This window comes from Eubalaena glacialis, chromosome 20, assembly GCF_028564815.1.
Source record: "Eubalaena glacialis isolate mEubGla1 chromosome 20, mEubGla1.1.hap2.+ XY, whole genome shotgun sequence".
Taxonomy (NCBI): Eukaryota; Metazoa; Chordata; class Mammalia; order Artiodactyla; family Balaenidae; genus Eubalaena; species Eubalaena glacialis.
Genome location: NC_083735.1, coordinates 42,257,194 through 42,278,642, shown reverse-complemented (window position 1 = coordinate 42,278,642; position 21,449 = coordinate 42,257,194).

Below are 21,449 nucleotides of genomic sequence, written 5' to 3'. Positions count from 1 at the left end.
AAAAGATGACCTGATGGCACAAGCCTTGTTTCCCATATTAAAAGCTCTATTCAGGCTGTCCTGAAGCTACCTAAATACGTCTATTTCTGACTGGCCTCTAGTCACTGTAGTTACACTCTGGACGAAAAGGTTTCTCTAACGAAGCACGATGCTTCCATAGCATGGGTGGTAGCTCATCCCGTCAGGCTCTAGAGCTAAAGGGAAACTTGACGTCAGTACTTGCCTCACGCTAAGGCCTGAAGAGCCCTGCTGAAGCGAAAGCGTGTTGCAGTTTACATTAGCTCGTATTCGCAGTTCTGCTTTACTTTAACGTTTCTACGGTTTTCCAGACTCTTTGGACCCTCGTGTGGGCACCCCATTGCCTACCAATACAGTGAGTACCAGCAGGCCATACTGCCCTTCTAAGAAACATCCAGGCCGTAAGCCTTTCCAAGTCCCTCTATGTGTTCAGAGAGTAGGGCAATACACTGCACCCTTCCTTGGGAAAGCTAGATGTCCTCAGCACACCAACAGCTCCAGGGATTCTGTTCTCTCACGTCCTACATGCCATGGAGTCTGCCTCATTGTCCGATTTTGAGCTGCTCTTAGAAACACAATCTGCTTCGCCTTTCTTCCAGGAACTCACACCCAAGGACCCCATACCTACAGTAGAAAGGAGGCTTGCATCCTACTGCAACGAAACCACAGTTTTCCTGTTACACTGCAGGATTTTAGAATAGGCTTTAGCCTATTCTAGCCCGATAGCCTACATAGAGCATTTCAAATTTGAGGGAGTTCGCTACATGGAGAACACTTTGTGAAGAAAAGTTGATTCAGGCAAGGGACCAGGGTAGAGCTAGAGTCTCTTTTGACTTGTTAGAAATCAGAAGACTTCAGGCTGATTGTTCACCGGCAAAGAAGACCTGATGGCACAAGCCTTGCTTTCCCATATTAAAAGCTCTTAGTCATGCTGCCCTGAAGCTACCTAAATAACTCTCTTTTTGACTGGCCTCTAGTCACTGTAGTTAGCCCTCTGGAACAAAAAGCAGTTTTCTCTAAAGAAACACGGTGCTTCCATAGTATGGGTGGGAGCTCATCCTGTCAGGCTCTAGAGCTAAAGGGAAACTTGACGTGAGTACTTGCCTCACGCTAAGGCCTGAGGAGCCCTGCTGAAGCGAAAGCGTGTTGCAGTTTGCATCAGCTCGTATTCGAAGTTCTGCTTTACTTTAACGTTTCTACACATTTCCAGACACCTAGGAACCTCGTGTGGGCACCCCATTGCCTACAAATACAGTGAGTAGCAGCAGGCTCCACTGCCCTTCAAAGAAACATCCAGGCCGTAAGCCTTTCCAAGTCACTCTATGTATTCAGAGACTAGGGCAATACACTGCACCCTTCCTTGGGAACGCTAGATGTCCTCAGCACACCAACAGCTCCAGGGATTCTGTTCTCTCACGTCCTACATGCCATGGAAGTCTGCCTCATTGTCCTCATTTGAGCTGCACTTAGCAACACAATCTGCTTCACCTCTGTTCTAGGAACTCACACCCAAGGACCCCATACCTACAGTAGAAACGAGGCTTGCATTCCTACTGCAACGAAACCACTGTTTCCTGTTACACTGCAGGATTTTGAATAGGCTAAGGACCGATAGCCTACTCAAAGTGTTCCAAGGATGAGTGAGTTCGCTACATGCAGAACACTTTGGGAAGTAATGTTGATTCAGGCAAGGGAACAGGGTGTAGCTAGAGTCTCTTTTGACTTGTTGGAAATCAGAAGGGTTTAGACTTCGTGTTCACCGCAAAAGATGACCTGATGGCACAAGCCTTGTTTCCCATATTAAAAGCTCTATTCAGGCTGCCCTGAAGCTACCTAAATACGTCTATTTCTGACTGGCCTCTAGTCACTGTAGTTACACTCTGGACGAAAAGGTTTCTCTAACGAAGCACGATGCTTCCATAGCATGGGTGGTAGCTCATCCCGTCAGGCTCTAGAGCTAAAGGGAAACTTGACGTCAGTACTTGCCTCACGCTAAGGCCTGAAGAGCCCTGCTGAAGCGAAAGCGTGTTGCAGTTTACATTAGCTCGTATTCGCAGTTCTGCTTTACTTTAACGTTTCTACGGTTTTCCAGACTCTTTGGACCCTCGTGTGGGCACCCCATTGCCTACCAATACAGTGAGTACCAGCAGGCCGTACTGCCCTTCTAAGAAACATCCAGGCCGTAAGCCTTTCCAAGTCCCTCTATGTGTTCAGAGAGTAGGGCAATACACTGCACCCTTCCTTGGGAAAGCTAGATGTCCTCAGCACACCAACAGCTCCAGGGATTCTGTTCTCTCACGTCCTACATGCCATGGAGTCTGCCTCATTGTCCGATTTTGAGCTGCTCTTAGAAACACAATCTGCTTCGCCTTTCTTCCAGGAACTCACACCCAAGGACCCCATACCTACAGTAGAAAGGAGGCTTGCATCCTACTGCAACGAAGCCACAGTTTTCCTGTTACACTGCAGGATTTTAGAATAGGCTTTAGCCTATTCTAGCCCGATAGCCTACATAGAGCATTTCAAATTTGAGGGAGTTCGCTATATGTAGAACACTTTGTGAAGAAAAGTTGATTCAGGCAAGGGACCAGGGTAGAGCTAGAGTCTCTTTTGACTTGTTAGAAATCAGAAGACTTCAGGCTGATTGTTCACCGGCAAAGAAGACCTGATGGCACAAGCCTTGCTTTCCCATATTAAAAGCTCTTAGTCATGCTGCCCTGAAGCTACCTAAATAACTCTCTTTTTGACTGGCCTCTAGTCACTGTAGTTAGCCCTCTGGAACAAAAAGCAGTTTTCTCTAAAGAAACACGGTGCTTCCATAGTATGGGTGGGAGCTCATCCTGTCAGGCTCTAGAGCTAAAGGGAAACTTGACGTGAGTACTTGCCTCACGCTAAGGCCTGAAAAGCCCTGCTGAAGCGAAAGCGTGTTGCAGTTTCCATTAGCTAGTATTCGCAGTTCTGCTTTACTTTAACGTTTCTCCGCTTTTCCAGACACTTAGGACCCTCGTGTGGGCACCCCACTGCCTACAAATACAGTGAGTACCAGCAGGTTCCACTGCCCTTCTAAGAAACTTCCAAGCCGTAAGTCTTTCCAAGTCACTCTGCATTCAGAGAGCAGGGCAATACACTGCACCCTTCCTTGGGAAAGCTAGATGTCCTCAGCACACCAACAGCTCCAGGGATTCTGTTCTCTCACGTCCTACATGCCATGGAAGTCTGCCTCATTGTCCTCATTTGAGCTGCACTTAGCAACACAATCTGATTCGCCTTTCTTCTAGGAACTCACACTCAAGGACCCCATACCTACAGGAGAAAGGAGGCTTGCGTTCTTTCTGCAACCAAAGCACAGTTGTTCCTGTTACCCTGCAGGATTTTAGAATAGCCTAAGGACCGATAGCCTACATAGAGCATTTCAAATTTGAGGCAGTTCGCTACATGTAGAACACTTTGTGAAGAAAAGTTGATTCAGGCAAGGGACAAGGGTAGAGCTAGAGTCTCTTTTGACTTGTTAGAAATCAGAAGGCTTCAGGCTGATGGTTCACCGGCAAAGAAACCTGATGGCACGAGACTTGCTTTCCCTTCTTAAAAGCTCTTAGTCATGCTGCCCTGAAGCTACCTAAATAACTCTCTTTTTGACTGGCCTCTAGTCACTGTAGTTAGCCCTCTGGAACAAAAAGCAGTTTTCTCTAAGGAAACACGGTGCTTCCATAGTATGGGTGGGAGCTCATCTTATCAGGCTCTAGAGCTAAAGGGAAACTTGACGTGAGTACTTGCCTCACCCTAAGGCCTGAGGAGCCCTGCTGAAGCGAAAGCGTGTTGCAGTTTGCATCAGCTCGTATTCGAAGTTCTGCTTTACTTTAACGTTTCTACACATTTCCAGACACTTAGGAACCTCGTGTGGGCACCCCATTGCCTACAAATACAGTGAGTAGCAGCAGGCTCCACTGCCCTTCAAAGAAACATCCAGGCCGTAAGCCTTTCCAAGTCACTCTATGTATTCAGAGACTAGGGCAATACACTGCACCCTTCCTTGGGAACGCTAGATGTCCTCAGCACACCAACAGCTCCAGGGATTCTGTTCTCTCACGTCCTACATGCCATGGAAGTCTGCCTCATTGTCCTCATTTGAGCTGCACTTAGCAACACAATCTGATTCGCCTTTCTTCTAGGAACTCACACTCAAGGACCCCATACCTACAGGAGAAAGGAGGCTTGCGTTCCTTCTGCAACCAAAGCACAGTTGTTCCTGTTACCCTGCAGGATTTTAGAATAGCCTAAGGACCGATAGCCTACATAGAGCATTTCAAATTTGAGGCAGTTCGCTACATGTAGAACACTTTGTGAAGAAAAGTTGATTCAGGCAAGGGACCAGGGTAGAGCTAGAGTCTCTTTTGACTTGTTAGAAATCAGAAGGCTTCAGGCTGATGGTTCACCGGCAAAGAAACCTGATGGCACGAGACTTGCTTTCCCTTCTTAAAAGCTCTTAGTCATGCTGCCCTGAAGCTACCTAAATAACTCTCTTTTTGACTGGCCTCTAGTCACTGTAGTTAGCCCTCTGGAACAAAAAGCAGTTTTCTCTAAGGAAACACGGTGCTTCCATAGTATGGGTGGGAGCTCATCTTATCAGGCTCTAGAGCTAAAGGGAAACTTGACGTGAGTACTTGCCTCACGCTAAGGCCTGAGGAGCCCTGCTGAAGCGAAAGCGTGTTGCAGTTTGCATCAGCTCGTATTCGAAGTTCTGCTTTACTTTAACGTTTCTACACATTTCCAGACACCTAGGAACCTCGTGTGGGCACCCCATTGCCTACAAATACAGTGAGTAGCAGCAGGCTCCACTGCCCTTCAAAGAAACATCCAGGCCGTAAGCCTTTCCAAGTCACTCTATGTATTCAGAGACTAGGGCAATACACTGCACCCTTCCTTGGGAACGCTAGATGTCCTCAGCACACCAACAGCTCCAGGGATTCTGTTCTCTCACGTCCTACATGCCATGGAAGTCTGCCTCATTGTCCTCATTTGAGCTGCACTTAGCAACACAATCTGCTTCACCTCTGTTCTAGGAACTCACACCCAAGGACCCCATACCTACAGTAGAAACGAGGCTTGCATTCCTACTGCAACGAAACCACTGTTTCCTGTTACACTGCAGGATTTTGAATAGGCTAAGGACCGATAGCCTACTCAAAGTGTTCCAAGGATGAGTGAGTTCGCTACATGCAGAACACTTTGGGAAGTAATGTTGATTCAGGCAAGGGAACAGGGTGTAGCTAGAGTCTCTTTTGACTTGTTGGAAATCAGAAGGGTTTAGACTTCGTGTTCACCGCAAAAGATGACCTGATGGCACAAGCCTTGTTTCCCATATTAAAAGCTCTATTCAGGCTGCCCTGAAGCTACCTAAATACGTCTATTTCTGACTGGCCTCTAGTCACTGTAGTTACACTCTGGACGAAAAGGTTTCTCTAACGAAGCACGATGCTTCCATAGCATGGGTGGTAGCTCATCCCGTCAGGCTCTAGAGCTAAAGGGAAACTTGACGTCAGTACTTGCCTCACGCTAAGGCCTGAAGAGCCCTGCTGAAGCGAAAGCGTGTTGCAGTTTACATTAGCTCGTATTCGCAGTTCTGCTTTACTTTAACGTTTCTACGGTTTTCCAGACTCTTTGGACCCTCGTGTGGGCACCCCATTGCCTACCAATACAGTGAGTACCAGCAGGCCGTACTGCCCTTCTAAGAAACATCCAGGCCGTAAGCCTTTCCAAGTCCCTCTATGTGTTCAGAGAGTAGGGCAATACACTGCACCCTTCCTTGGGAAAGCTAGATGTCCTCAGCACACCAACAGCTCCAGGGATTCTGTTCTCTCACGTCCTACATGCCATGGAGTCTGCCTCATTGTCCGATTTTGAGCTGCTCTTAGAAACACAATCTGCTTCGCCTTTCTTCCAGGAACTCACACCCAAGGACCCCATACCTACAGTAGAAAGGAGGCTTGCATCCTACTGCAACGAAACCACAGTTTTCCTGTTACACTGCAGGATTTTAGAATAGGCTTTAGCCTATTCTAGCCCGATAGCCTACATAGAGCATTTCAAATTTGAGGGAGTTCGCTACATGGAGAACACTTTGTGAAGAAAAGTTGATTCAGGCAAGGGACCAGGGTAGAGCTAGAGTCTCTTTTGACTTGTTAGAAATCAGAAGACTTCAGGCTGATTGTTCACCTGCAAAGAAGACCTGATGGCACAAGCCTTGCTTTCCCATATTAAAAGCTCTTAGTCATGCTGCCCTGAAGCTACCTAAATAACTCTCTTTTTGACTGGCCTCTAGTCACTGTAGTTAGCCCTCTGGAACAAAAAGCAGTTTTCTCTAAAGAAACACGGTGCTTCCATAGTATGGGTGGGAGCTCATCCCGGCAGGCTCTAGAGCTAAAGGGAAACTTGACGTGAGTACTTGCCTCACGCTAAGGCGTGAAAAGCCCTGCTGAAGCGAAAGCGTGTTGCAGTTTCCATTAGCTAGTATTCGCAGTTCTGCTTTACTTTAACGTTTCTCCGCTTTTCCAGACACTTAGGACCCTCGTGTGGGCACCCCATTGCCTACAAATACAGTGAGTAGCAGCAGGCTCCACTGCCCTTCAAAGAAACATCCAGGCCGTAAGCCTTTCCAAGTCACTCTATGTATTCAGAGACTAGGGCAATACACTGCACCCTTCCTTGGGAACGCTAGATGTCCTCAGCACACCAACAGCTCCAGGGATTCTGTTCTCTCACGTCCTACATGCCATGGAAGTCTGCCTCATTGTCCTCATTTGAGCTGCACTTAGCAACACAATCTGCTTCACCTCTGTTCTAGGAACTCACACCCAAGGACCCCATACCTACAGTAGAAACGAGGCTTGCATTCCTACTGCAACGAAACCACTGTTTCCTGTTACCCTGCAGGATTTTGAATAGGCTAAGGACCGATAGCCTACTCAAAGTGTTCCAAGGATGAGTGAGTTCGCTACATGCAGAACACTTTGGGAAGTAATGTTGATTCAGGCAAGGGAACAGGGTGTAGCTAGAGTCTCTTTTGACTTGTTGGAAATCAGAAGGGTTTAGACTTCGTGTTCACCGCAAAAGATGACCTGATGGCACAAGCCTTGTTTCCCATATTAAAAGCTCTATTCAGGCTGTCCTGAAGCTACCTAAATACGTCTATTTCTGACTGGCCTCTAGTCACTGTAGTTACACTCTGGACGAAAAGGTTTCTCTAACGAAGCACGATGCTTCCATAGCATGGGTGGTAGCTCATCCCGTCAGGCTCTAGAGCTAAAGGGAAACTTGACGTCAGTACTTGCCTCACGCTAAGGCCTGAAGAGCCCTGCTGAAGCGAAAGCGTGTTGCAGTTTACATTAGCTCGTATTCGCAGTTCTGCTTTACTTTAACGTTTCTACGGTTTTCCAGACTCTTTGGACCCTCGTGTGGGCACCCCATTGCCTACCAATACAGTGAGTACCAGCAGGCCGTACTGCCCTTCTAAGAAACATCCAGGCCGTAAGCCTTTCCAAGTCCCTCTATGTGTTCAGAGAGTAGGGCAATACACTGCACCCTTCCTTGGGAAAGCTAGATGTCCTCAGCACACCAACAGCTCCAGGGATTCTGTTCTCTCACGTCCTACATGCCATGGAGTCTGCCTCATTGTCCGATTTTGAGCTGCTCTTAGAAACACAATCTGCTTCGCCTTTCTTCCAGGAACTCACACCCAAGGACCCCATACCTACAGTAGAAAGGAGGCTTGCATCCTACTGCAACGAAACCACAGTTTTCCTGTTACACTGCAGGATTTTAGAATAGGCTTTAGCCTATTCTAGCCCGATAGCCTACATAGAGCATTTCAAATTTGAGGGAGTTCGCTACATGGAGAACACTTTGTGAAGAAAAGTTGATTCAGGCAAGGGACCAGGGTAGAGCTAGAGTCTCTTTTGACTTGTTAGAAATCAGAAGACTTCAGGCTGATTGTTCACCGGCAAAGAAGACCTGATGGCACAAGCCTTGCTTTCCCATATTAAAAGCTCTTAGTCATGCTGCCCTGAAGCTACCTAAATAACTCTCTTTTTGACTGGCCTCTAGTCACTGTAGTTAGCCCTCTGGAACAAAAAGCAGTTTTCTCTAAAGAAACACGGTGCTTCCATAGTATGGGTGGGAGCTCATCCTGTCAGGCTCTAGAGCTAAAGGGAAACTTGACGTGAGTACTTGCCTCACGCTAAGGCCTGAGGAGCCCTGCTGAAGCGAAAGCGTGTTGCAGTTTGCATCAGCTCGTATTCGAAGTTCTGCTTTACTTTAACGTTTCTACACATTTCCAGACACCTAGGAACCTCGTGTGGGCACCCCATTGCCTACAAATACAGTGAGTAGCAGCAGGCTCCACTGCCCTTCAAAGAAACATCCAGGCCGTAAGCCTTTCCAAGTCACTCTATGTATTCAGAGACTAGGGCAATACACTGCACCCTTCCTTGGGAACGCTAGATGTCCTCAGCACACCAACAGCTCCAGGGATTCTGTTCTCTCACGTCCTACATGCCATGGAAGTCTGCCTCATTGTCCTCATTTGAGCTGCACTTAGCAACACAATCTGCTTCACCTCTGTTCTAGGAACTCACACCCAAGGACCCCATACCTACAGTAGAAACGAGGCTTGCATTCCTACTGCAACGAAACCACTGTTTCCTGTTACACTGCAGGATTTTGAATAGGCTAAGGACCGATAGCCTACTCAAAGTGTTCCAAGGATGAGTGAGTTCGCTACATGCAGAACACTTTGGGAAGTAATGTTGATTCAGGCAAGGGAACAGGGTGTAGCTAGAGTCTCTTTTGACTTGTTGGAAATCAGAAGGGTTTAGACTTCGTGTTCACCGCAAAAGATGACCTGATGGCACAAGCCTTGTTTCCCATATTAAAAGCTCTATTCAGGCTGCCCTGAAGCTACCTAAATACGTCTATTTCTGACTGGCCTCTAGTCACTGTAGTTACACTCTGGACGAAAAGGTTTCTCTAACGAAGCACGATGCTTCCATAGCATGGGTGGTAGCTCATCCCGTCAGGCTCTAGAGCTAAAGGGAAACTTGACGTCAGTACTTGCCTCACGCTAAGGCCTGAAGAGCCCTGCTGAAGCGAAAGCGTGTTGCAGTTTACATTAGCTCGTATTCGCAGTTCTGCTTTACTTTAACGTTTCTACGGTTTTCCAGACTCTTTGGACCCTCGTGTGGGCACCCCATTGCCTACCAATACAGTGAGTACCAGCAGGCCGTACTGCCCTTCTAAGAAACATCCAGGCCGTAAGCCTTTCCAAGTCCCTCTATGTGTTCAGAGAGTAGGGCAATACACTGCACCCTTCCTTGGGAAAGCTAGATGTCCTCAGCACACCAACAGCTCCAGGGATTCTGTTCTCTCACGTCCTACATGCCATGGAGTCTGCCTCATTGTCCGATTTTGAGCTGCTCTTAGAAACACAATCTGCTTCGCCTTTCTTCCAGGAACTCACACCCAAGGACCCCATACCTACAGTAGAAAGGAGGCTTGCATCCTACTGCAACGAAGCCACAGTTTTCCTGTTACACTGCAGGATTTTAGAATAGGCTTTAGCCTATTCTAGCCCGATAGCCTACATAGAGCATTTCAAATTTGAGGGAGTTCGCTATATGTAGAACACTTTGTGAAGAAAAGTTGATTCAGGCAAGGGACCAGGGTAGAGCTAGAGTCTCTTTTGACTTGTTAGAAATCAGAAGACTTCAGGCTGATTGTTCACCGGCAAAGAAGACCTGATGGCACAAGCCTTGCTTTCCCATATTAAAAGCTCTTAGTCATGCTGCCCTGAAGCTACCTAAATAACTCTCTTTTTGACTGGCCTCTAGTCACTGTAGTTAGCCCTCTGGAACAAAAAGCAGTTTTCTCTAAAGAAACACGGTGCTTCCATAGTATGGGTGGGAGCTCATCCTGTCAGGCTCTAGAGCTAAAGGGAAACTTGACGTGAGTACTTGCCTCACGCTAAGGCCTGAAAAGCCCTGCTGAAGCGAAAGCGTGTTGCAGTTTCCATTAGCTAGTATTCGCAGTTCTGCTTTACTTTAACGTTTCTCCGCTTTTCCAGACACTTAGGACCCTCGTGTGGGCACCCCACTGCCTACAAATACAGTGAGTACCAGCAGGTTCCACTGCCCTTCTAAGAAACTTCCAAGCCGTAAGTCTTTCCAAGTCACTCTGCATTCAGAGAGCAGGGCAATACACTGCACCCTTCCTTGGGAAAGCTAGATGTCCTCAGCACACCAACAGCTCCAGGGATTCTGTTCTCTCACGTCCTACATGCCATGGAAGTCTGCCTCATTGTCCTCATTTGAGCTGCACTTAGCAACACAATCTGATTCGCCTTTCTTCTAGGAACTCACACTCAAGGACCCCATACCTACAGGAGAAAGGAGGCTTGCGTTCTTTCTGCAACCAAAGCACAGTTGTTCCTGTTACCCTGCAGGATTTTAGAATAGCCTAAGGACCGATAGCCTACATAGAGCATTTCAAATTTGAGGCAGTTCGCTACATGTAGAACACTTTGTGAAGAAAAGTTGATTCAGGCAAGGGACAAGGGTAGAGCTAGAGTCTCTTTTGACTTGTTAGAAATCAGAAGGCTTCAGGCTGATGGTTCACCGGCAAAGAAACCTGATGGCACGAGACTTGCTTTCCCTTCTTAAAAGCTCTTAGTCATGCTGCCCTGAAGCTACCTAAATAACTCTCTTTTTGACTGGCCTCTAGTCACTGTAGTTAGCCCTCTGGAACAAAAAGCAGTTTTCTCTAAGGAAACACGGTGCTTCCATAGTATGGGTGGGAGCTCATCTTATCAGGCTCTAGAGCTAAAGGGAAACTTGACGTGAGTACTTGCCTCACCCTAAGGCCTGAGGAGCCCTGCTGAAGCGAAAGCGTGTTGCAGTTTGCATCAGCTCGTATTCGAAGTTCTGCTTTACTTTAACGTTTCTACACATTTCCAGACACTTAGGAACCTCGTGTGGGCACCCCATTGCCTACAAATACAGTGAGTAGCAGCAGGCTCCACTGCCCTTCAAAGAAACATCCAGGCCGTAAGCCTTTCCAAGTCACTCTATGTATTCAGAGACTAGGGCAATACACTGCACCCTTCCTTGGGAACGCTAGATGTCCTCAGCACACCAACAGCTCCAGGGATTCTGTTCTCTCACGTCCTACATGCCATGGAAGTCTGCCTCATTGTCCTCATTTGAGCTGCACTTAGCAACACAATCTGCTTCACCTCTGTTCTAGGAACTCACACCCAAGGACCCCATACCTACAGTAGAAACGAGGCTTGCATTCCTACTGCAACGAAACCACTGTTTCCTGTTACACTGCAGGATTTTGAATAGGCTAAGGTCCGATAGCCTACTCAAAGTGTTCCAAGGATGAGTGAGTTCGCTACATGCAGAACACTTTGGGAAGTAATGTTGATTCAGGCAAGGGAACAGGGTGTAGCTAGAGTCTCTTTTGACTTGTTGGAAATCAGAAGGGTTTAGACTTCGTGTTCACCGCAAAAGATGACCTGATGGCACAAGCCTTGTTTCCCATATTAAAAGCTCTATTCAGGCTGCCCTGAAGCTACCTAAATACGTCTATTTCTGACTGGCCTCTAGTCACTGTAGTTACACTCTGGACGAAAAGGTTTCTCTAACGAAGCACGATGCTTCCATAGCATGGGTGGTAGCTCATCCCGTCAGGCTCTAGAGCTAAAGGGAAACTTGACGTCAGTACTTGCCTCACGCTAAGGCCTGAAGAGCCCTGCTGAAGCGAAAGCGTGTTGCAGTTTACATTAGCTCGTATTCGCAGTTCTGCTTTACTTTAACGTTTCTACGGTTTTCCAGACTCTTTGGACCCTCGTGTGGGCACCCCATTGCCTACCAATACAGTGAGTACCAGCAGGCCGTACTGCCCTTCTAAGAAACATCCAGGCCGTAAGCCTTTCCAAGTCCCTCTATGTGTTCAGAGAGTAGGGCAATACACTGCACCCTTCCTTGGGAAAGCTAGATGTCCTCAGCACACCAACAGCTCCAGGGATTCTGTTCTCTCACGTCCTACATGCCATGGAGTCTGCCTCATTGTCCGATTTTGAGCTGCTCTTAGAAACACAATCTGCTTCGCCTTTCTTCCAGGAACTCACACCCAAGGACCCCATACCTACAGTAGAAAGGAGGCTTGCATCCTACTGCAACGAAACCACAGTTTTCCTGTTACACTGCAGGATTTTAGAATAGGCTTTAGCCTATTCTAGCCCGATAGCCTACATAGAGCATTTCAAATTTGAGGGAGTTCGCTACATGGAGAACACTTTGTGAAGAAAAGTTGATTCAGGCAAGGGACCAGGGTAGAGCTAGAGTCTCTTTTGACTTGTTAGAAATCAGAAGACTTCAGGCTGATTGTTCACCGGCAAAGAAGACCTGATGGCACAAGCCTTGCTTTCCCATATTAAAAGCTCTTAGTCATGCTGCCCTGAAGCTACCTAAATAACTCTCTTTTTGACTGGCCTCTAGTCACTGTAGTTAGCCCTCTGGAACAAAAAGCAGTTTTCTCTAAAGAAACACGGTGCTTCCATAGTATGGGTGGGAGCTCATCCTGTCAGGCTCTAGAGCTAAAGGGAAACTTGACGTGAGTACTTGCCTCACGCTAAGGCCTGAGGAGCCCTGCTGAAGCGAAAGCGTGTTGCAGTTTGCATCAGCTAGTATTCGAAGTTCTGCTTTACTTTAACGTTTCTACACATTTCCAGACACCTAGGACCCTCGTGTGGGCACCCCATTGCCTACAAATACAGTGAGTAGCAGCAGGCTCCACTGCCCTTCAAAGAAACATCCAGGCCGTAAGCCTTTCCAAGTCACTCTATGTATTCAGAGACTAGGGCAATACACTGCACCCTTCCTTGGGAACGCTAGATGTCCTCAGCACACCAACAGCTCCAGGGATTCTGTTCTCTCACGTCCTACATGCCATGGAAGTCTGCCTCATTGTCCTCATTTGAGCTGCACTTAGCAACACAATCTGCTTCACCTCTGTTCTAGGAACTCACACCCAAGGACCCCATACCTACAGTAGAAACGAGGCTTGCATTCCTACTGCAACGAAACCACTGTTTCCTGTTACACTGCAGGATTTTGAATAGGCTAAGGACCGATAGCCTACTCAAAGTGTTCCAAGGATGAGTGAGTTCGCTACATGCAGAACACTTTGAGAAGTAATGTTGATTCAGGCAAGGGAACAGGGTGTAGCTAGAGTCTCTTTTGACTTGTTGGAAATCAGAAGGGTTTAGACTTCGTGTTCACCGCAAAAGATGACCTGATGGCACAAGCCTTGTTTCCCATATTAAAAGCTCTATTCAGGCTGCCCTGAAGCTACCTAAATACGTCTATTTCTGACTGGCCTCTAGTCACTGTAGTTACACTCTGGACGAAAAGGTTTCTCTAACGAAGCACGATGCTTCCATAGCATGGGTGGTAGCTCATCCCGTCAGGCTCTAGAGCTAAAGGGAAACTTGACGTCAGTACTTGCCTCACGCTAAGGCCTGAAGAGCCCTGCTGAAGCGAAAGCGTGTTGCAGTTTACATTAGCTCGTATTCGCAGTTCTGCTTTACTTTAACGTTTCTACGGTTTTCCAGACTCTTTGGACCCTCGTGTGGGCACCCCATTGCCTACCAATACAGTGAGTACCAGCAGGCCGTACTGCCCTTCTAAGAAACATCCAGGCCGTAAGCCTTTCCAAGTCCCTCTATGTGTTCAGAGAGTAGGGCAATACACTGCACCCTTCCTTGGGAAAGCTAGATGTCCTCAGCACACCAACAGCTCCAGGGATTCTGTTCTCTCACGTCCTACATGCCATGGAGTCTGCCTCATTGTCCGATTTTGAGCTGCTCTTAGAAACACAATCTGCTTCGCCTTTCTTCCAGGAACTCACACCCAAGGACCCCATACCTACAGTAGAAAGGAGGCTTGCATCCTACTGCAACGAAGCCACAGTTTTCCTGTTACACTGCAGGATTTTAGAATAGGCTTTAGCCTATTCTAGCCCGATAGCCTACATAGAGCATTTCAAATTTGAGGGAGTTCGCTATATGTAGAACACTTTGTGAAGAAAAGTTGATTCAGGCAAGGGACCAGGGTAGAGCTAGAGTCTCTTTTGACTTGTTAGAAATCAGAAGACTTCAGGCTGATTGTTCACCGGCAAAGAAGACCTGATGGCACAAGCCTTGCTTTCCCATATTAAAAGCTCTTAGTCATGCTGCCCTGAAGCTACCTAAATAACTCTCTTTTTGACTGGCCTCTAGTCACTGTAGTTAGCCCTCTGGAACAAAAAGCAGTTTTCTCTAAAGAAACACGGTTCTTCCATAGTATGGGTGGGAGCTCATCCTGTCAGGCTCTAGAGCTAAAGGGAAACTTGACGTGAGTACTTGCCTCACGCTAAGGCCTGAAAAGCCCTGCTGAAGCGAAAGCGTGTTGCAGTTTCCATTAGCTAGTATTCGCAGTTCTGCTTTACTTTAACGTTTCTCCGCTTTTCCAGACACTTAGGACCCTCGTGTGGGCACCCCACTGCCTACAAATACAGTGAGTAGCAGCAGGTTCCACTGCCCTTCTAAGAAACTTCCAGGCCGTAAGTCTTTCCAAGTCACTCTGCATTCAGAGAGCAGGGCAATACACTGCACCCTTCCTTGGGAAAGCTAGATGTCCTCAGCACACCAACAGCTCCAGGGATTCTGTTCTCTCACGTCCTACATGCCATGGAAGTCTGCCTCATTGTCCTCATTTGAGCTGCACTTAGCAACACAATCTGATTCGCCTTTCTTCTAGGAACTCACACTCAAGGACCCCATACCTACAGGAGAAAGGAGGCTTGCGTTCTTTCTGCAACCAAAGCACAGTTGTTCCTGTTACCCTGCAGGATTTTAGAATAGCCTAAGGACCGATAGCCTACATAGAGCATTTCAAATTTGAGGCAGTTCGCTACATGTAGAACACTTTGTGAAGAAAAGTTGATTCAGGCAAGGGACAAGGGTAGAGCTAGAGTCTCTTTTGACTTGTTAGAAATCAGAAGGCTTCAGGCTGATGGTTCACCGGCAAAGAAACCTGATGGCACGAGACTTGCTTTCCCTTCTTAAAAGCTCTTAGTCATGCTGCCCTGAAGCTACCTAAATAACTCTCTTTTTGACTGGCCTCTAGTCACTGTAGTTAGCCCTCTGGAACAAAAAGCAGTTTTCTCTAAGGAAACACGGTGCTTCCATAGTATGGGTGGGAGCTCATCTTATCAGGCTCTAGAGCCAAAGGGAAACTTGACGTGAGTACTTGCCTCACGCTAAGGCCTGAGGAGCCCTGCTGAAGCGAAAGCGTGTTGCAGTTTGCATCAGCTCGTATTCGAAGTTCTGCTTTACTTTAACGTTTCTACACATTTCCAGACACTTAGGAACCTCGTGTGGGCACCCCATTGCCTACAAATACAGTGAGTAGCAGCAGGCTCCACTGCCCTTCAAAGAAACATCCAGGCCGTAAGCCTTTCCAAGTCACTCTATGTATTCAGAGACTAGGGCAATACACTGCACCCTTCCTTGGGAACGCTAGATGTCCTCAGCACACCAACAGCTCCAGGGATTCTGTTCTCTCACGTCCTACATGCCATGGAAGTCTGCCTCATTGTCCTCATTTGAGCTGCACTTAGCAACACAATCTGCTTCACCTCTGTTCTAGGAACTCACACCCAAGGACCCCATACCTACAGTAGAAACGAGGCTTGCATTCCTACTGCAACGAAACCACTGTTTCCTGTTACACTGCAGGATTTTGAATAGGCTAAGGACCGATAGCCTACTCAAAGTGTTCCAAGGATGAGTGAGTTCGCTACATGCAGAACACTTTGGGAAGTAATGTTGATTCAGGCAAGGGAACAGGGTGTAGCTAGAGTCTCTTTTGACTTGTTGGAAATCAGAAGGGTTTAGACTTCGTGTTCACCGCAAAAGATGACCTGATGGCACAAGCCTTGTTTCCCATATTAAAAGCTCTATTCAGGCTGCCCTGAAGCTACCTAAATACGTCTATTTCTGACTGGCCTCTAGTCACTGTAGTTACACTCTGGACGAAAAGGTTTCTCTAACGAAGCACGATGCTTCCATAGCATGGGTGGTAGCTCATCCCGTCAGGCTCTAGAGCTAAAGGGAAACTTGACGTCAGTACTTGCCTCACGCTAAGGCCTGAAGAGCCCTGCTGAAGCGAAAGCGTGTTGCAGTTTACATTAGCTCGTATTCGCAGTTCTGCTTTACTTTAACGTTTCTACGGTTTTCCAGACTCTTTGGACCCTCGTGTGGGCACCCCATTGCCTACCAATACAGTGAGTACCAGCAGGCCGTACTGCCCTTCTAAGAAACATCCAGGCCGTAAGCCTTTCCAAGTCCCTCTATGTGTTCAGAGAGTAGGGCAATACACTGCACCCTTCCTTGGGAAAGCTAGATGTCCTCAGCACACCAACAGCTCCAGGGATTCTGTTCTCTCACGTCCTACATGCCATGGAGTCTGCCTCATTGTCCGATTTTGAGCTGCTCTTAGAAACACAATCTGCTTCGCCTTTCTTCCAGGAACTCACACCCAAGGACCCCATACCTACAGTAGAAAGGAGGCTTGCATCCTACTGCAACGAAACCACAGTTTTCCTGTTACACTGCAGGATTTTAGAATAGGCTTTAGCCTATTCTAGCCCGATAGCCTACATAGAGCATTTCAAATTTGAGGGAGTTCGCTACATGGAGAACACTTTGTGAAGAAAAGTTGATTCAGGCAAGGGACCAGGGTAGAGCTAGAGTCTCTTTTGACTTGTTAGAAATCAGAAGACTTCAGGCTGATTGTTCACCTGCAAAGAAGACCTGATGGCACAAGCCTTGCTTTCCCATATTAAAAGCTCTTAGTCATGCTGCCCTGAAGCTACCTAAATAACTCTCTTTTTGACTGGCCTCTAGTCACTGTAGTTAGCCCTCTGGAACAAAAAGCAGTTTTCTCTAAGGAAACACGGTGCTTCCATAGTATGGGTGGGAGCTCATCCCGGCAGGCTCTAGAGCTAAAGGGAAACTTGACGTGAGTACTTGCCTCACGCTAAGGCGTGAAAAGCCCTGCTGAAGCGAAAGCGTGTTGCAGTTTCCATTAGCTAGTATTCGCAGTTCTGCTTTACTTTAACGTTTCTCCGCTTTTCCAGACACTTAGGACCCTCGTGTGGGCACCCCATTGCCTACAAATACAGTGAGTAGCAGCAGGCTCCACTGCCCTTCAAAGAAACATCCAGGCCGTAAGCCTTTCCAAGTCACTCTATGTATTCAGAGACTAGGGCAATACACTGCACCCTTCCTTGGGAACGCTAGATGTCCTCAGCACACCAACAGCTCCAGGGATTCTGTTCTCTCACGTCCTACATGCCATGGAAGTCTGCCTCATTGTCCTCATTTGAGCTGCACTTAGCAACACAATCTGCTTCACCTCTGTTCTAGGAACTCACACCCAAGGACCCCATACCTACAGTAGAAACGAGGCTTGCATTCCTACTGCAACGAAACCACTGTTTCCTGTTACACTGCAGGATTTTGAATAGGCTAAGGACCGATAGCCTACTCAAAGTGTTCCAAGGATGAGTGAGTTCGCTACATGCAGAACACTTTGGGAAGTAATGTTGATTCAGGCAAGGGAACAGGGTGTAGCTAGAGTCTCTTTTGACTTGTTGGAAATCAGAAGGGTTTAGACTTCGTGTTCACCGCAAAAGATGACCTGATGGCACAAGCCTTGTTTCCCATATTAAAAGCTCTAGTCAGGCTGCCCTGAAGCTACCTAAATACGTCTATTTCTGACTGGCCTCTAGTCACTGTAGTTACACTCTGGACGAAAAGGTTTCTCTAACGAAGCACGATGCTTCCATAGCATGGGTGGTAGCTCATCCCGTCAGGCTCTAGAGCTAAAGGGAAACTTGACGTCAGTACTTGCCTCACGCTAAGGCCTGAAGAGCCCTGCTGAAGCGAAAGCGTGTTGCAGTTTACATTAGCTCGTATTCGCAGTTCTGCTTTACTTTAACGTTTCTACGGTTTTCCAGACTCTTTGGACCCTCGTGTGGGCACCCCATTGCCTACCAATACAGTGAGTACCAGCAGGCCGTACTGCCCTTCTAAGAAACATCCAGGCCGTAAGCCTTTCCAAGTCCCTCTATGTGTTCAGAGAGTAGGGCAATACACTGCACCCTTCCTTGGGAAAGCTAGATGTCCTCAGCACACCAACAGCTCCAGGGATTCTGTTCTCTCACGTCCTACATGCCATGGAGTCTGCCTCATTGTCCGATTTTGAGCTGCTCTTAGAAACACAATCTGCTTCGCCTTTCTTCCAGGAACTCACACCCAAGGACCCCATACCTACAGTAGAAAGGAGGCTTGCATCCTACTGCAACGAAACCACAGTTTTCCTGTTACACTGCAGGATTTTAGAATAGGCTTTAGCCTATTCTAGCCCGATAGCCTACATAGAGCATTTCAAATTTGAGGGAGTTCGCTACATGGAGAACACTTTGTGAAGAAAAGTTGATTCAGGCAAGGGACCAGGGTAGAGCTAGAGTCTCTTTTGACTTGTTAGAAATCAGAAGACTTCAGGCTGATTGTTCACCGGCAAAGAAGACCTGATGGCACAAGCCTTGCTTTCCCATATTAAAAGCTCTTAGTCATGCTGCCCTGAAGCTACCTAAATAACTCTCTTTTTGACTGGCCTCTAGTCACTGTAGTTAGCCCTCTGGAACAAAAAGCAGTTTTCTCTAAAGAAACACGGTGCTTCCATAGTATGGGTGGGAGCTCATCCTGTCAGGCTCTAGAGCTAAAGGGAAACTTGACGTGAGTACTTGCCTCACGCTAAGGCCTGAAAAGCCCTGCTGAAGCGAAAGCGTGTTGCAGTTTCCATTAGCTAGTATTCGCAGTTCTGCTTTACTTTAACGTTTCTCCGCTTTTCCAGACACTTAGGACCCTCGTGTGGGCACCCCACTGCCTACAAATACAGTGAGTAGCAGCAGGTTCCACTGCCCTTCTAAGAAACTTCCAGGCCGTAAGTCTTTCCAAGTCACTCTGCATTCAGAGAGCAGGGCAATACACTGCACCCTTCCTTGGGAAAGCTAGATGTCCTCAGCACACCAACAGCTCCAGGGATTCTGTTCTCTCACGTCCTACATGCCATGGAAGTCTGCCTCATTGTCCTCATTTGAGCTGCACTTAGCAACACAATCTGATTCGCCTTTCTTCTAGGAACTCACACTCAAGGACCCCATACCTACAGGAGAAAGGAGGCTTGCGTTCCTTCTGCAACCAAAGCACAGTTGTTCCTGTTACCCTGCAGGATTTTAGAATAGCCTAAGGACCGATAGCCTACATAGAGCATTTCAAATTTGAGGCAGTTCGCTACATGTAGAACACTTTGTGAAGAAAAGTTGATTCAGGCAAGGGACAAGGGTAGAGCTAGAGTCTCTTTTGACTTGTTAGAAATCAGAAGGCTTCAGGCTGATGGTTCACCGGCAAAGAAACCTGATGGCACGAGCCTTGCTTTCCCTTCTTAAAAGCTCTTAGTCATGCTGCCCTGAAGCTACATAAATAACTCTCTTTTTGACTGGCCTCTAGTCACTGTAGTTAGCCCTCTGGAACAAAAAGCAGTTTTCTCTAAGGAAACACGGTGCTTCCATAGTATGGGTGGGAGCTCATCTTATCAGGCTCTAGAGCTAAAGGGAAACTTGACGTGAGTACTTGCCTCACGCTAAGGCCTGAGGAGCCCTGCTGAAGCGAAAGCGTGTTGCAGTTTGCATCAGCTCGTATTCGAAGTTCTGCTTTACTTTAACGTTTCTACACATTTCCAGACACCTAGGAACCTCGTGTGGGCACCCCATTGCCTACAAATACAGTGAGTAGCAGCAGGCTCCACTGCCCTTCAAAGAAACATCCAGGCCGTAAGCCTTTCCAAGTCACTCTATGTATTCAGAGACTAGGGCAATACACTGCACCCTTCCTTGGGAACGCTAGATGTCCTCAGCACACCAACAGCTCCAGGGATTCTGTTCTCTCACGTCCTACATGCCATGGAAGTCTGCCTCATTGTCCTCATTTGAGCTGCACTTAGCAACACAATCTGCTTCACCTCTGTTCTAGGAACTCACACCCAAGGACCCCATACCTACAGTAGAAACGAGGCTTGCATTCCTACTGCAACGAAACCACTGTTTCCTGTTACACTGCAGGATTTTGAATAGGCTAAGGACCGATAGCCTACTCAAAGTGTTCCAAGGATGAGTGAGTTCGCTACATGCAGAACACTTTGGGAAGTAATGTTGATTCAGGCAAGGGAACAGGGTGTAGCTAGAGTCTCTTTTGACTTGTTGGAAATCAGAAGGGTTTAGACTTCGTGTTCACCGCAAAAGATGACCTGATGGCACAAGCCTTGTTTCCCATATTAAAAGCTCTATTCATGCTGCCCTGAAGCTACCTAAATACGTCTATTTCTGACTGGCCTCTAGTCACTGTAGTTACACTCTGGACGAAAAGGTTTCTCTAACGAAGCACGATGCTTCCATAGCATGGGTGGTAGCTCATCCCGTCAGGCTCTAGAGCTAAAGGGAAACTTGACGTCAGTACTTGCCTCACGCTAAGGCCTGAAGAGCCCTGCTGAAGCGAAAGCGTGTTGCAGTTTACATTAGCTCGTATTCGCAGTTCTGCTTTACTTTAACGTTTCTACGGTTTTCCAGACTCTTTGGACCCTCGTGTGGGCACCCCATTGCCTACCAATACAGTGAGTACCAGCAGGCCGTACTGCCCTTCTAAGAAACATCCAGGCCGTAAGCCTTTCCAAGTCCCTCTATGTGTTCAGAGAGTAGGGCAATACACTGCACCCTTCCTTGGGAAAGCTAGATGTCCTCAGCACACCAACAGCTCCAGGGATTCTGTTCTCTCACGTCCTACATGCCATGGAGTCTGCCTCATTGTCCGATTTTGAGCTGCTCTTAGAAACACAATCTGCTTCGCCTTTCTTCCAGGAACTCACACCCAAGGACCCCATACCTACAGTAGAAAGGAGGCTTGCATCCTACTGCAACGAAACCACAGTTTTCCTGTTACACTGCAGGATTTTAGAATAGGCTTTAGCCTATTCTAGCCCGATAGCCTACATAGAGCATTTCAAATTTGAGGGAGTTCGCTACATGGAGAACACTTTGTGAAGAAAAGTTGATTCAGGCAAGGGACCAGGGTAGAGCTAGAGTCTCTTTTGACTTGTTAGAAATCAGAAGACTTCAGGCTGATTGTTCACCTGCAAAGAAGACCTGATGGCACAAGCCTTGCTTTCCCATATTAAAAGCTCTTAGTCATGCTGCCCTGAAGCTACCTAAATAAC